Source organism: Talpa occidentalis, unplaced genomic scaffold (assembly GCF_014898055.3).
Source record: "Talpa occidentalis isolate TD23 unplaced genomic scaffold, MPIMG_talOcc4v2.1 talOcc4.15, whole genome shotgun sequence".
NCBI lineage: Eukaryota > Metazoa > Chordata > Mammalia > Eulipotyphla > Talpidae > Talpa > Talpa occidentalis.
This window is the reverse complement of record NW_023601543.1, coordinates 53,608,541-53,619,762: the sequence shown is the minus strand read 5'-3', so window position 1 is coordinate 53,619,762 and position 11,222 is coordinate 53,608,541.

Here is an 11,222-nt window from a genome sequence, read left to right as displayed (position 1 = left end):
TTTAGAAAGAACACCCTAACTGCTAACTCCATAAGGCATAAATGAACTAGAAGTCTTTCTGGAAAGAGGGAAGCATTGTCATCCAGATAAGCAATGACTGTAGTTTGATCTAAAGTGATAGCAGTGGAGGTAGTGAGAAGTGATGACTTCAGAAGACTATGAAAAAGTGAATATGTGGGAAAAGAGTGAGGATTAATGGAGTGTCAAAGGGAACTTTTCTATATCATCTGAAATATGTAAATGGTTACATCTTTCACTGAGATATGAAATACTAATGGAGGGGAACTGAGCATTAATTTGGAGGAACTTGAGGGACCTCCAACTGGAAATGTTCCACAGACAATTGAATACACATGTCTAAAGTCAGGAAAATGTCTGGGTGAGGTTTTAGATCTAGGAGTCATCATTATATAAATGGTTCACTAATTCTTGGGCAAGGGAAAGACCAGCTGGAAGAAAGTGCAGCCTTAGAAGAGATGGGGACTAGGGAAGAACTCTGGATACCAGCAAGCATCTGGTGGAAGGAAAGGAGTTCAGAAGAGAGATGAATAAGTACTGACAAAGATAGGGAGAAAAGCAGGAGAAAGTGGTACCACAAAACCAAGGGAAGAAAATTTTGCAAAAGAAGGGAGAAGTCAATGTTATTGAATACTATCAAGAAGTCAAGAAATGGCCTAAAAAATTATCTAGGGGTTTTAACAATCAGGTAATGGTCTTCTTTCTGGTGACCTCAGAGGGGATATTTGTAGCATCAATTACATTCTCCTCTTCTTCCATAATAATACAGCATCTGATTTTTATCTGGATACATAGTGCCCTGGAATAAAAGAGGATCACATCCTAAGATAGTGGCCCTGACTAGTTTTCCAGCCATTTTCTTAGTATTTGTCTGAGCACTGTCTATATTCCAAACAAACAACAACAACAACAAAAAAACCAACATGTCACTACTACCACATCTGCTCTGACTTCTTTAGCTTAGGAGGCTTGACATGTGTGGTTTCTTCCTGGTAGAATACCCTCTGTTACAATTACCCTTTGTTACAACCTCCACCATCTTAAAATCCACAATGTCATAAGTGTAGGCTCTGGCCTTCAGGAATCTGGAGTAACTTTAAAGAAATACAGATTCAAAACTGTATTTGGTTTTTGTAAATAGTGCTACAATGAATATAGGAGTGTACATATCACTTCAAATTAGTGTTTTGTTTTTACATCCTTTGAAGAAATACCAAGGAGTGGAATTCCTAGATTATATGAATTTAAAAGTCACAGGAAAATCTAAATCCAAATTCATAAGAGAGGCATTCCCAAAGATTTTCAAAATCAGACTTCCTCAGTTTCCTCTCAATGCCACCACCTTCATAACACAGTATCATAACCACAGTTATGACCTGGGGATTCTAGAACAGGACAGAAAACAAATTTATTGACAATCTTCACTCTCTAACCATAAAGATTTCCTCAAACCTTTTTGCAAATTCTCAGAATTTCACTTTTAAGGTATTTTTAGCCAGCTTTAAAAAAAAACTCAGTGTCATTGAGGCATAATTTATATATGATAAAACGCAAATTTATTGAGTGTGCAGTTTCATGGGTTTTGACATAACACTGAAGTACCAAGTCAAAAATTTCCCTCGTTTCTTGGAACTCAATTCTACACCCCAAATCCTGACCCAAGGCAATCAGCAATATGCTTTCTGTCATAAATCAGATTCCCATTTGTGGAATTTGATATAAATAAAGTCAAACTGTGTTTATTCCTTTATGTAAACTTCTTTTATTCATCATGTTTTTGATGATCTTTTACATTATTAAGTATATCAGAGAGTCCTTCCTTTTTGTTTCAGAGAAGTATTCCATTGTATGGATATACTACAATGTGTTTATTCACCTTTTGATAAGACTTCTGGTTTTCAGTTTCTTACAATTGTGAGCAGTTTTTAAAATTAATTGCAATGTTTTCATTTGACATATTTTCATTTTTTCTTGGATAAATACCTATGAGTTGAATTGCTAGGTTGTATGATAATTGGGTGCTTAATTTTATAAATTACTGACAAATTGTCTAAAATGATTATAATTTTTTACTTTTCCTATAACAATGATAATGGTTTTAGTTGTCCTATTTCCTTGGCACTATTAAGAGCTTCCATTATTTCAGTTTTAGCTAGTTTCTTAGATATGTAGTAGAATTTTATTTTGGTTTTAATTTGCATTTCTCTGATTACTAATGATATTAGCATCTTTTCATTTGCTTATTGGCCATTCACATATTTTCATTTGTGAGTTCTTGGTTCAACTCTTTTGCCATTTTAAAAAATTGATTGTCTTAATGATTTTTAAGTGTTCTCTTTTTATTGCGGTAACATTTGTTTACAATACTGTATATGATTTAGGGATATAGATTCACAACTCTTCAGATGTATTATACCACACTACACCACCACCAAAGCACTAATAATCTCTCCCATAGTCCATTGGGCACCCTTTCCCCTGTACTCCCCACCTCCCCACTCACACTTTTGATAATCTTTTGATAATCTCAATTCTGCAAATGGATTTCTAGGGGTTTTTTTAGTTTAGTTTTGTTTGTTCTTTTGTTTTGTTACTCTGTATTCCACATGAGTGTAATCATCTGGTGTTACTCTTTTTCCTTTTGACCTATTTCACTTAACATAATGTCCTCCAGTTTCATACATGTTGTCACAAATGGCAAAATGTCATCATTTTTATAGCTGAGTAGCATTCCTTTGTGTTATATACAATATCTTATTATCCACTCATCTGTCATTGGTTGTTTCTCATTATTTGGTAAATAGTGCTTCAACTTAGTGTATCACTTCAACTTAGTGTTTCTATATCCTTTGAAGAAATACCAAGGAGTGGGATTCCTAGATCATATGGTAAACCTATTTTTAATATTTTGAGGAACATCTATATGGTTTTCCATAAGGGGTGGAAAGATCACCATTCCCACCAACCCGTGCACAAGGATTCCTTTTCCTTCACACCCTCACCAATATTTGTTGCTGTTTTTTAATATGGGTCATTCTATGGGAATGAGGTGATATTTCATTGTGTCTTTGATCTAGATTTCCCTCATAATAAGTGATGTTGATCATTTTTTCACATGACTGTAGCCCATCTGTATGCCTTCTTTGGAGATGCTTCCACTTAGCTCTTCTACCCATTTATTGTTTTTTATTGGGTTTGCATGTGCTTTTTTAAATATATCATATAATTTAAGATTTCACATTCATTTCTTTAATTCATTTGCATTAATTTTTGGGTGTGGTGTGAGATAGTCTAATTTTATTCTTTTGCATGTGACTGCTCAGTTTTCCCAACAACATGTGTTAAGGAGATTTTCTCCATGTATATTCTTGTCTCCTTTGTTGCAGATTAACTGTTGATATGGTGTGGATTTAATTCTGGGCTCTCAATTCTATTCCATTGGTCTCTGTCTATTTTTATTCCAATACTGTGCTGTTTTCATTACTATAGTCTTGTATTATGGTTTGAAGTGTGGGGGTGTCATAACTCCATTTCTTTTCTTTTATGTCAAGATTGCTTTGGTTATTCAAGTCTCATGTAAATTTCTGTAATGTTTACTCTTATTTCTTTGAAGAAGTCCATTGAAACTTGCTGTACACATTGAATCTGTGTATAGCTTTGGGTAAGATGGCCATTTTGAAATTAATTCCTCCTATCCACAAGTATGGGCTATCTTTCCAGGTCTATGTGTCTTCTCTTTCTTTTGACAATGTCTTTTTTTTTTTCTTTTGACTAAAATTTACACCTCCTTTGCTAAATTTATTTCTAGGGATTTAATGTTACTATAAATGGTATTTTTTTATGTCTTTCTTGTCTAGTTCATTGTTTCCATATAGGAATGAAACAGACTTTTGTATGTTGATTTTGTAGCCTGCCACATTATTGTACTGATTTATTATTTCTAATAGTTTTTTAGTGGCATCCTTAGGCTTTTCTATGCATATTATCTTGTCATCTGCGAATAGTGGTAGTTTTACTTCTTCATTTCCAATTCAGACTATTTTTATATTTTTCTCTTGCCTAATTGCTCTAGCTAGGACTTCACGTACTGTGTTGAATAGTAGTTGTGAGATTGGGCATCCTTGTCATGTATCTGATCTTAGAGGAAAAGTTTTCAGTTTTCACCAGTGTGTGTGATGTTTATTGTCAGTTTATTCTATATGATCTTAACTATGTTGCAGTATGTTCCTTCTATTTCCATTTTTGGGAGAATATTTATCATAAATGTGTGTTTATTCTTGTCAAATGACTTCTCTGCAGCTACTGATATGATCACATGATTTTTGTCTTTCTTTTTGTTGATATGGTGAATTACTTTGATTGATTTGTGTGAGTTGAACCAAGCTTGCATCCCTGGAATAAATCCCACTTGGTCATGGTGTATGATCCCTTTAATGTATGTTGAATTTGATTTGTTAAGATTTCACTGTGAATCTTTGTCTCTGTTCAACATGAATACTAGTCTGTAGTTTTATTTATTTATTTTTTTATTTCCCTGTCTTATTTTGGTATCAGACTAATGTTGACCTCATACAATATGTTTGGGAGCATATCCTCATCCTTAGATTTTTTTGAAGAATTTGGGAATGGTAGGCATTAGTTTTTCTTTGAAGGTTTGGTGGACTCACTAGTGAAACCATCTGGTCCTGGCTTTTGTTTTTTAAGAGAATTTTGACTACTGTTTTGATTTCTTTTCTTGTATTTGATCTGTTCAAGTTTTCTATTTCTTACTGGAAATTGGAATATTCTAAGAATTTTTCCATTTTTCCCAGATTTTCCATTTTGTTGGCATAAAGTTATGAGGGCCTCTCCTGGTGGTGCAGGCGGTTGAGCACCATGCTGTGAAGCTGTCCGCAGCCTCTGCAGTGCGGGTTCAATCCCGGCCAGCTGGCAAGGGTCCCACATGGTGCGACAGACCTCTCCTGTTGCACCCTTTGCTCCCCTCAGCAGTGTATTTTGTCAGTCTGCTTGTTCTGTTTCCAGCTCTGTCTCTGGTGAATCCTCTCACCCTCCCATGCATCTGGGCCTGTTACCCCAGTTCTTTTAAATCTTTAAAAATAAAAGTCTGTTATGATTGGGCCTCCCTGGTGGCGCAAGGGTTAAGATGCAACCTATGAAGCAATCTGCAGGCTCTGCAGCACGAGTTCTATTCCCGGCTGCCCAGCGAGCAACCTGCATGGTGCAGCAGACTTCTCCTGACTCACCCGCTGCCCCCCTCAGCAGAGAACTTCAGTCAGTCTGCCTGTTCTGTTCCCCACACTGTCTCTGGTGAATCCTCTCACCCCCACACTTCTGGCCTGTACCCCAGCTCTTGTATGCATAAATAAATAAATCTTTAACCAAGAAAAGTTTGTTATGATCATCTGTATTTCTGAGATGTTATAACTCTCGTTTTTCTTGAGATCTTTGCATCTTCAGCATCTCTCCCAAAACTGAAGAACCTAGATCACTTAGTCAAAACTGGTTTTCAGCATCCATAGATCAGCAAATACCTACGAATGTATATGTTTTCCAAACCAACTGTGGTAAAACATGTAAAGTGGAGTTATTATCAGGCAACTCTGGTTCAAGAGATAATGGCATGGTAAAGACTGCTTTGTGCAGAGTATTATGGAATGAAACTGCCTCATCTTGGAGCACCAAATATTGACTGCTGAAGCCATTTCTCTGTCCTAGCATATTTTACTTGCCCTAAACCATACAAAATCATTATCCAGAGTAAGACTGGGAGCAGGTAGCAATGTTTTCCTCCAACACTCCCTCTCACTTCTTCAGCTACCTAAGTGATACAGCACAGCATAACAATCAGCTTAAAATTGAATATCAGACTTTCCTGTTCTCCAAATTTCCTCAACAATCCCATCACTAGAAAGAGCCTTCTAACCATCCTTACTCCTGGACCCTTCTCCTCATTTCTGTTGAGCCCTTTCTTTCTCCTGATACACTAGTATCTCCCTTCCATTTCAGACACATAACGTCTTCTCTCTTGAGCTGCTGGTAGAATCTCTTTTTTTCCCCTTCCTTTTATATACAGGTCATTTTACTTCATTTTCTATCATTGTAAGCCCCTGAGGACTATCTTTCCACAGTGAAAATGATTACATTTTGTTAAATAAAAGAAAAATTTCCAATAGATGCGGAAACCAGATATCTAATTTTGAACTAACACACCTTCTGTCCTGATCTTTGCACATTAAGTCCTTCCTCAGCACATACTTGTGAGACTGGCTCACCCATTCAATAGAAATTGGGTTCCAAATATGTATTAGGCACCACTACAGTTGTGATCCTTGCTCTTGAGGTGTTTATATTTCTATTGTATGAGCATCACTCTCCTTTTTCAGAGAACGAAACTTGTGGTGAAGGGGGTTAACTTGCCCATACTAAAGCAACTTATGAATGGCAGAGAGAGGACTTGAATCCAAGTCAACACGATGCCAAATAGCAGAGCCTTAAGCGGTATTACTTCCAAAGTCTTAAGTTCCAAAATATCCTTTGTAACCCTCTTCAAAAACATATTAATTTTATGTTTATGGGAAATATTTCATAAACAATCATTTCAGTGTGATTTTCTTCTGAGGCAAGTCTAATTGGATATTCATACAGCCATTTTGATATTATAAAGTGTCATGGAATATATAATTATTTGTTGCTGTGAAATTAACATAAAGATTTATGATTTTTTTATTAAAGAAATTTATGTACATGGTAACAAGTGAAACAGTAAAAAGAGTGTGTCATAAAAATAAATAGTTCCCTGCCTTAACCCTCCCCATAGTCATACCACCCCCTAAAGCAAACTTAAAGGATTGGAGCAGATGGGTGAAGGAGAGTCCTAGAGCCCTCAGTGGCTTTTATTGAGTTTCCCAGGTACACAGCAGATCCCAGCGAATCTTCACTCTTCCTGGGTTCTCCAGTGTTCATTATCCTCTTCCTGCCTCCTCAGTGAACAATATTATCAGTTTCATCTTTCCTTTACATTGTCCAAATATAGCGGCAGGAAGGGCACAGAGCAGGATCTCTATGACCCAAGCAGACCAGGTAAAAGAGGAGAGAGCCCTCAGCGGCCTTTCAGGCTTTTGTTGGGATTTTACTGGGTACACATCAGGCAGGGGGGAGGGGGGGCCAGAGGCTGGCAGGCCTCCCAACCCCCAGCAAGTCTTCACTCTTTCTAGGCTCTCTGGCTTTCTCTGGTGGTCTCTGCTTCTGCTCTCTGCTCTCCTTGTGGTTCTGCTGGCGTCCCCGTGAAGCCGCCCTTATAAGCCTAGTCTTAGCCAGGTGAATCCCATCTACATATGCCCACACCCTATTCCAGGTGCCCACCATCAGGCATGCATTCAGGACCTCAAGGATCCATCATCAATCCTAATAGCGGGAGGGCGAAAAGCCTACTTTTTCACTTACCCCAAACCAGGTTATTAGAATTTACATTTTGTCTTTCAACCATACCGTTTTCTCATGGCCTCTGCTTCTCTGCTGGTTCTGTCCCTCTGGCGTCCCCTGACACCACCCTTATAAACCCAATCTTAGCCCAGGTGTATCCCATCTACCACCTACGTATGCCCACACCCTACTCCAGGTGCCATCAAACATACATTTAATCTAATGGCGTGAGGGCAGAAAAGCCTAACAATTATTTACCCTACAGCAAGGCACTGAAAATACAGCAGTAAAGGAGACAGATAACAATCCTTGCTCCATGGAGCTGATATTCTAGTGAATGAGAGAAAATAATAAAATAATGAGTAAAATATTAAGATATGACAAATAGTATCAAAAAATAAATCAGGGTAAAAGAATGGAGAGTGCCAGTGAAGGGTTGAAGATTATTGCAGCTTTTTTATTTTATATATTTTTTACATCTTTCATTTTTGTACAATGTATGCATTTTCATCTCAGTTATAGTCCCCGTGAAATTCTGACCACCCATTTACCTGTGAACCATCACCATGGTCCCTTGTGCTCTTCCCACCCCTGTTTTGATTCTGTCCTTCTTCCCCCCTGCAGGATGTCTCTGGTTTATAGTTGCCTGTTGATTTTGATTTTTACTTTATGATAAGTACTTTTTATTGCAGTTTTAAATCGGTTAGTCATAGAAAAACTCACTGAAAAGATAACCTGCTCGGGCTGTTACACTGCTGGCCTTTATGGCTATCACCTATGGCCATGAACACAGGCGGTACTTGGGAGCACCGGCTTCAGGTATGCATGCCTGATTGTTGACCCCTGGAGTATGGTGTGAGCATGTGTAAGTGGGCACACCTGAGCATGGAGGTGGAGCATATGATGGTGGCATCACACAGAGGATGGCTACAGCTGAAGGGCTAGGAGAGACCATCAGAGTGAGCCCAGAGAGAAAAGATTTGGTGGGGTCTGGGAGGCCTGCCAGCCTCCTGACCCCCAGCCTGCCCCGCCTTTCCTACATCTGGTTGCCTTACTACATTTTGTGTAGAAAGATCATTAAAGCCTGAAAAATCTACTAAGGGCTCCAGGACTCTCCTTTACCTGTCTCCCGAATGGATAGAGACTCTGCCCCATGCCTTGCTGGCACTACATGTGTGAACAAAGACTTGCATAAGGTAAGAGGTAGCCAAATGGATATTTGGTGAAGGAACATTCCAAATAGAGAGAACCTTCAATGCAAAAGCCCTGGGGCAGGACTGTGCCTGGCAATTTTTCTCATGCTTGTCATTTTTGAAGAACATATAGGTCAGGGTTGCTAGAATGTCAGAGAAAGGCAGATGAGGAAGTAATAGGAAATGAGATGAGCTAGATAATGTCCTAATTGCATTGTGCCATGTAAGGCATAATGATATCCACAGGAGGGTTTTGAGCAAGTTGAAAGATCTGACTTGGTGTAGTGGCGGGAAGGCACAGGGCAGGATCTCTGTGATTCGAGCAGACAGGGTAAAGGAGGAGAGTCCTGGAGCCCTTGGTGCCTTTTTCAGAGTTTTAATGAGTTTACCAGGTACATGGCAGGCGGGGGTCGGGTGAGCCAGAAGGCTGGCAGCCCTCATAGCCCCCAGCGAATCTTCACTCTTTCTGGGATCTCTGGCGTTCTCTCATGGCCTCTGCTTCTCTGCTGGTTCTGCTCTGTTGCTCTGTTGGCATTCCCGTGATGCCACCTGTAGGGCAGGACTGGACACAGGGCAGGTTTTCTGATCCCATGCAGACCGGGTAAAGGAGGAGTCAGAGTCCTCAGTAGTTTTGCAGGTTTTTTATTGGGGTTCACCAGGCATATGGCAGGCAGGGGTCCTGGCTGGGGGGCTGGGAGGCTGGCAGGCCTCCCAGCCCCCAGCAAGTCTTCACTCTGAGCTCTCTAGTGTTCGTTCTGCTGCTTCTCGGCTTCTCTTTCGGCTTCTGATTTGGCTTCTAGTGCTGCTGCTGCTGGCGTCCCCGTGATGCCGCCCTTAAAAAAGCACAGTCTTAGCTCAGCTGAATCCCATCTACCTATGCCCACACCCTATTCCAGGTGCCCGCCATCAGGCATGCATTCAGGACAAGGATCCATCATCTATCCTGATGGTGGAAAGGCAGAAAAGCCTGATTATTTTCTTTACCCTACAGTCCACCGCCTCAGGGTTTTCTGCCATACAGTCTATACATATATATACAATTTTCTAAGCAAACAAACAATGCAGCCATGGCCCACAAAAGCAAATACATCAAATATAACAAAATACAATATAACAAAATACAACAGAACACAAATAAGTCCAGGCAGGGCACCAACCTAGTGCAAATGACAATTATTGGTACCAGCAGATGAGCCACCACATCTGCTGCTGAAGGCACTGCTCATATGAGGGAGGGGAATCACTCACGACATCTATTGCAACACGCCAGGAGCCGTCAGGCTTCCTGGCCTTCTCTGGCTGTAGTCTTGGCTACAAGCCACACACAGCATCCACCCCCAGGATGCACTAGCTCTGGGATTGGCAATTTTATTCTGTTGGGGGTAATCGCCAGCCCTCAGGGTTTCTGTCTGCAGTCGCTCCAACACTCGGCCTTCATAGCCACCCATGCGACTCGCAGACCCCTGCGCTCAGGCCAACCCACTGCACAAGCATATGGGTTGGGGATCCAAACTCTACATTTGGCTTGGGCTCCACCCCAAGCCACCTTCCCCACCCGTTCCCCAAGGACAGGTTCCTCAGCTCCTCACCCTTACTCAAGAACGAGCAGGGCATCACCCACAGATGATTTTACGAGACTCACAGGGCTTCAGCATACTCAGGCTGCTTAACAGACACTTAGGGCTTCTCAACTTAGCATCAGTACCAGCTTTTGCCTTCTTAATTGGCTTTTCTCCTCCACCTGACTGCTGGGCATAACAGGCTGCTTTTGGCCATCTAGGTCCACTGGCCACCCCCAGATTCCCATCTCCTGGGGTTTACAAACAAAACTGTTCCACCCCCAGGGTCCCAAAACATATCAACCTGCAAGGTCCTCCGCCTTCTGGCGGGATTGTCAGTCCATCAGTCCATCAGTTCAAGTCCATTGGCCTCTCCCTGCTTCAGCAATGGCCTGCTGCCTCAGGGGTCATTGGCTGGTCCTTTCCGGTGTCGCTGGCTGGTCCTCTCGGGCATCTCCTCCATGCAAGGTCTCGTCCCACAGCTCCGGACCGTATCCACCTTCTGTGCCGCTATGGCGCCTCCAGCATTGTCACAGGCAAGCAGCCTGTTCTCCTTAGTCCCTCCAGGTCTTCGGAGGGCTCCAATACCCATCTACATGGATCTTGCCGACTTACGCCAATTGTAGGGCAGGACTGGACACAGTGCAGGTTTTCTGATCCCATGCAGACCGGTTAAAGGAGGAGTCAGAGTCCTCAGTAATTTTGCAGGTTTTTTATTGGGGTTCACCAGGCATATGGCAGGGGTCCTCCCAGCCTCCAGCAAGTCTTCACTCTATCTGAGCTCTCTAGCGTTCGTTCTGCTGCTTCTCGGCTTCTCTTTCGGCTTCTGATTCGGCTTCTAGTGCTGCTGCTGCTGCTGCTGGCATCCCCGTGACGCCACCCTTAAAAAGCAGTCTTAGCTCAGCTGAATCCCATCTACCTATGCCCACACCCTATTCCAGGTGCCCGCCATCAGGCATGCATTCAGGACAAGGATCCATCATCTATCCTGATGGCGGAAAGGCGGAAAAGCCTGATATTTTCTTTACCC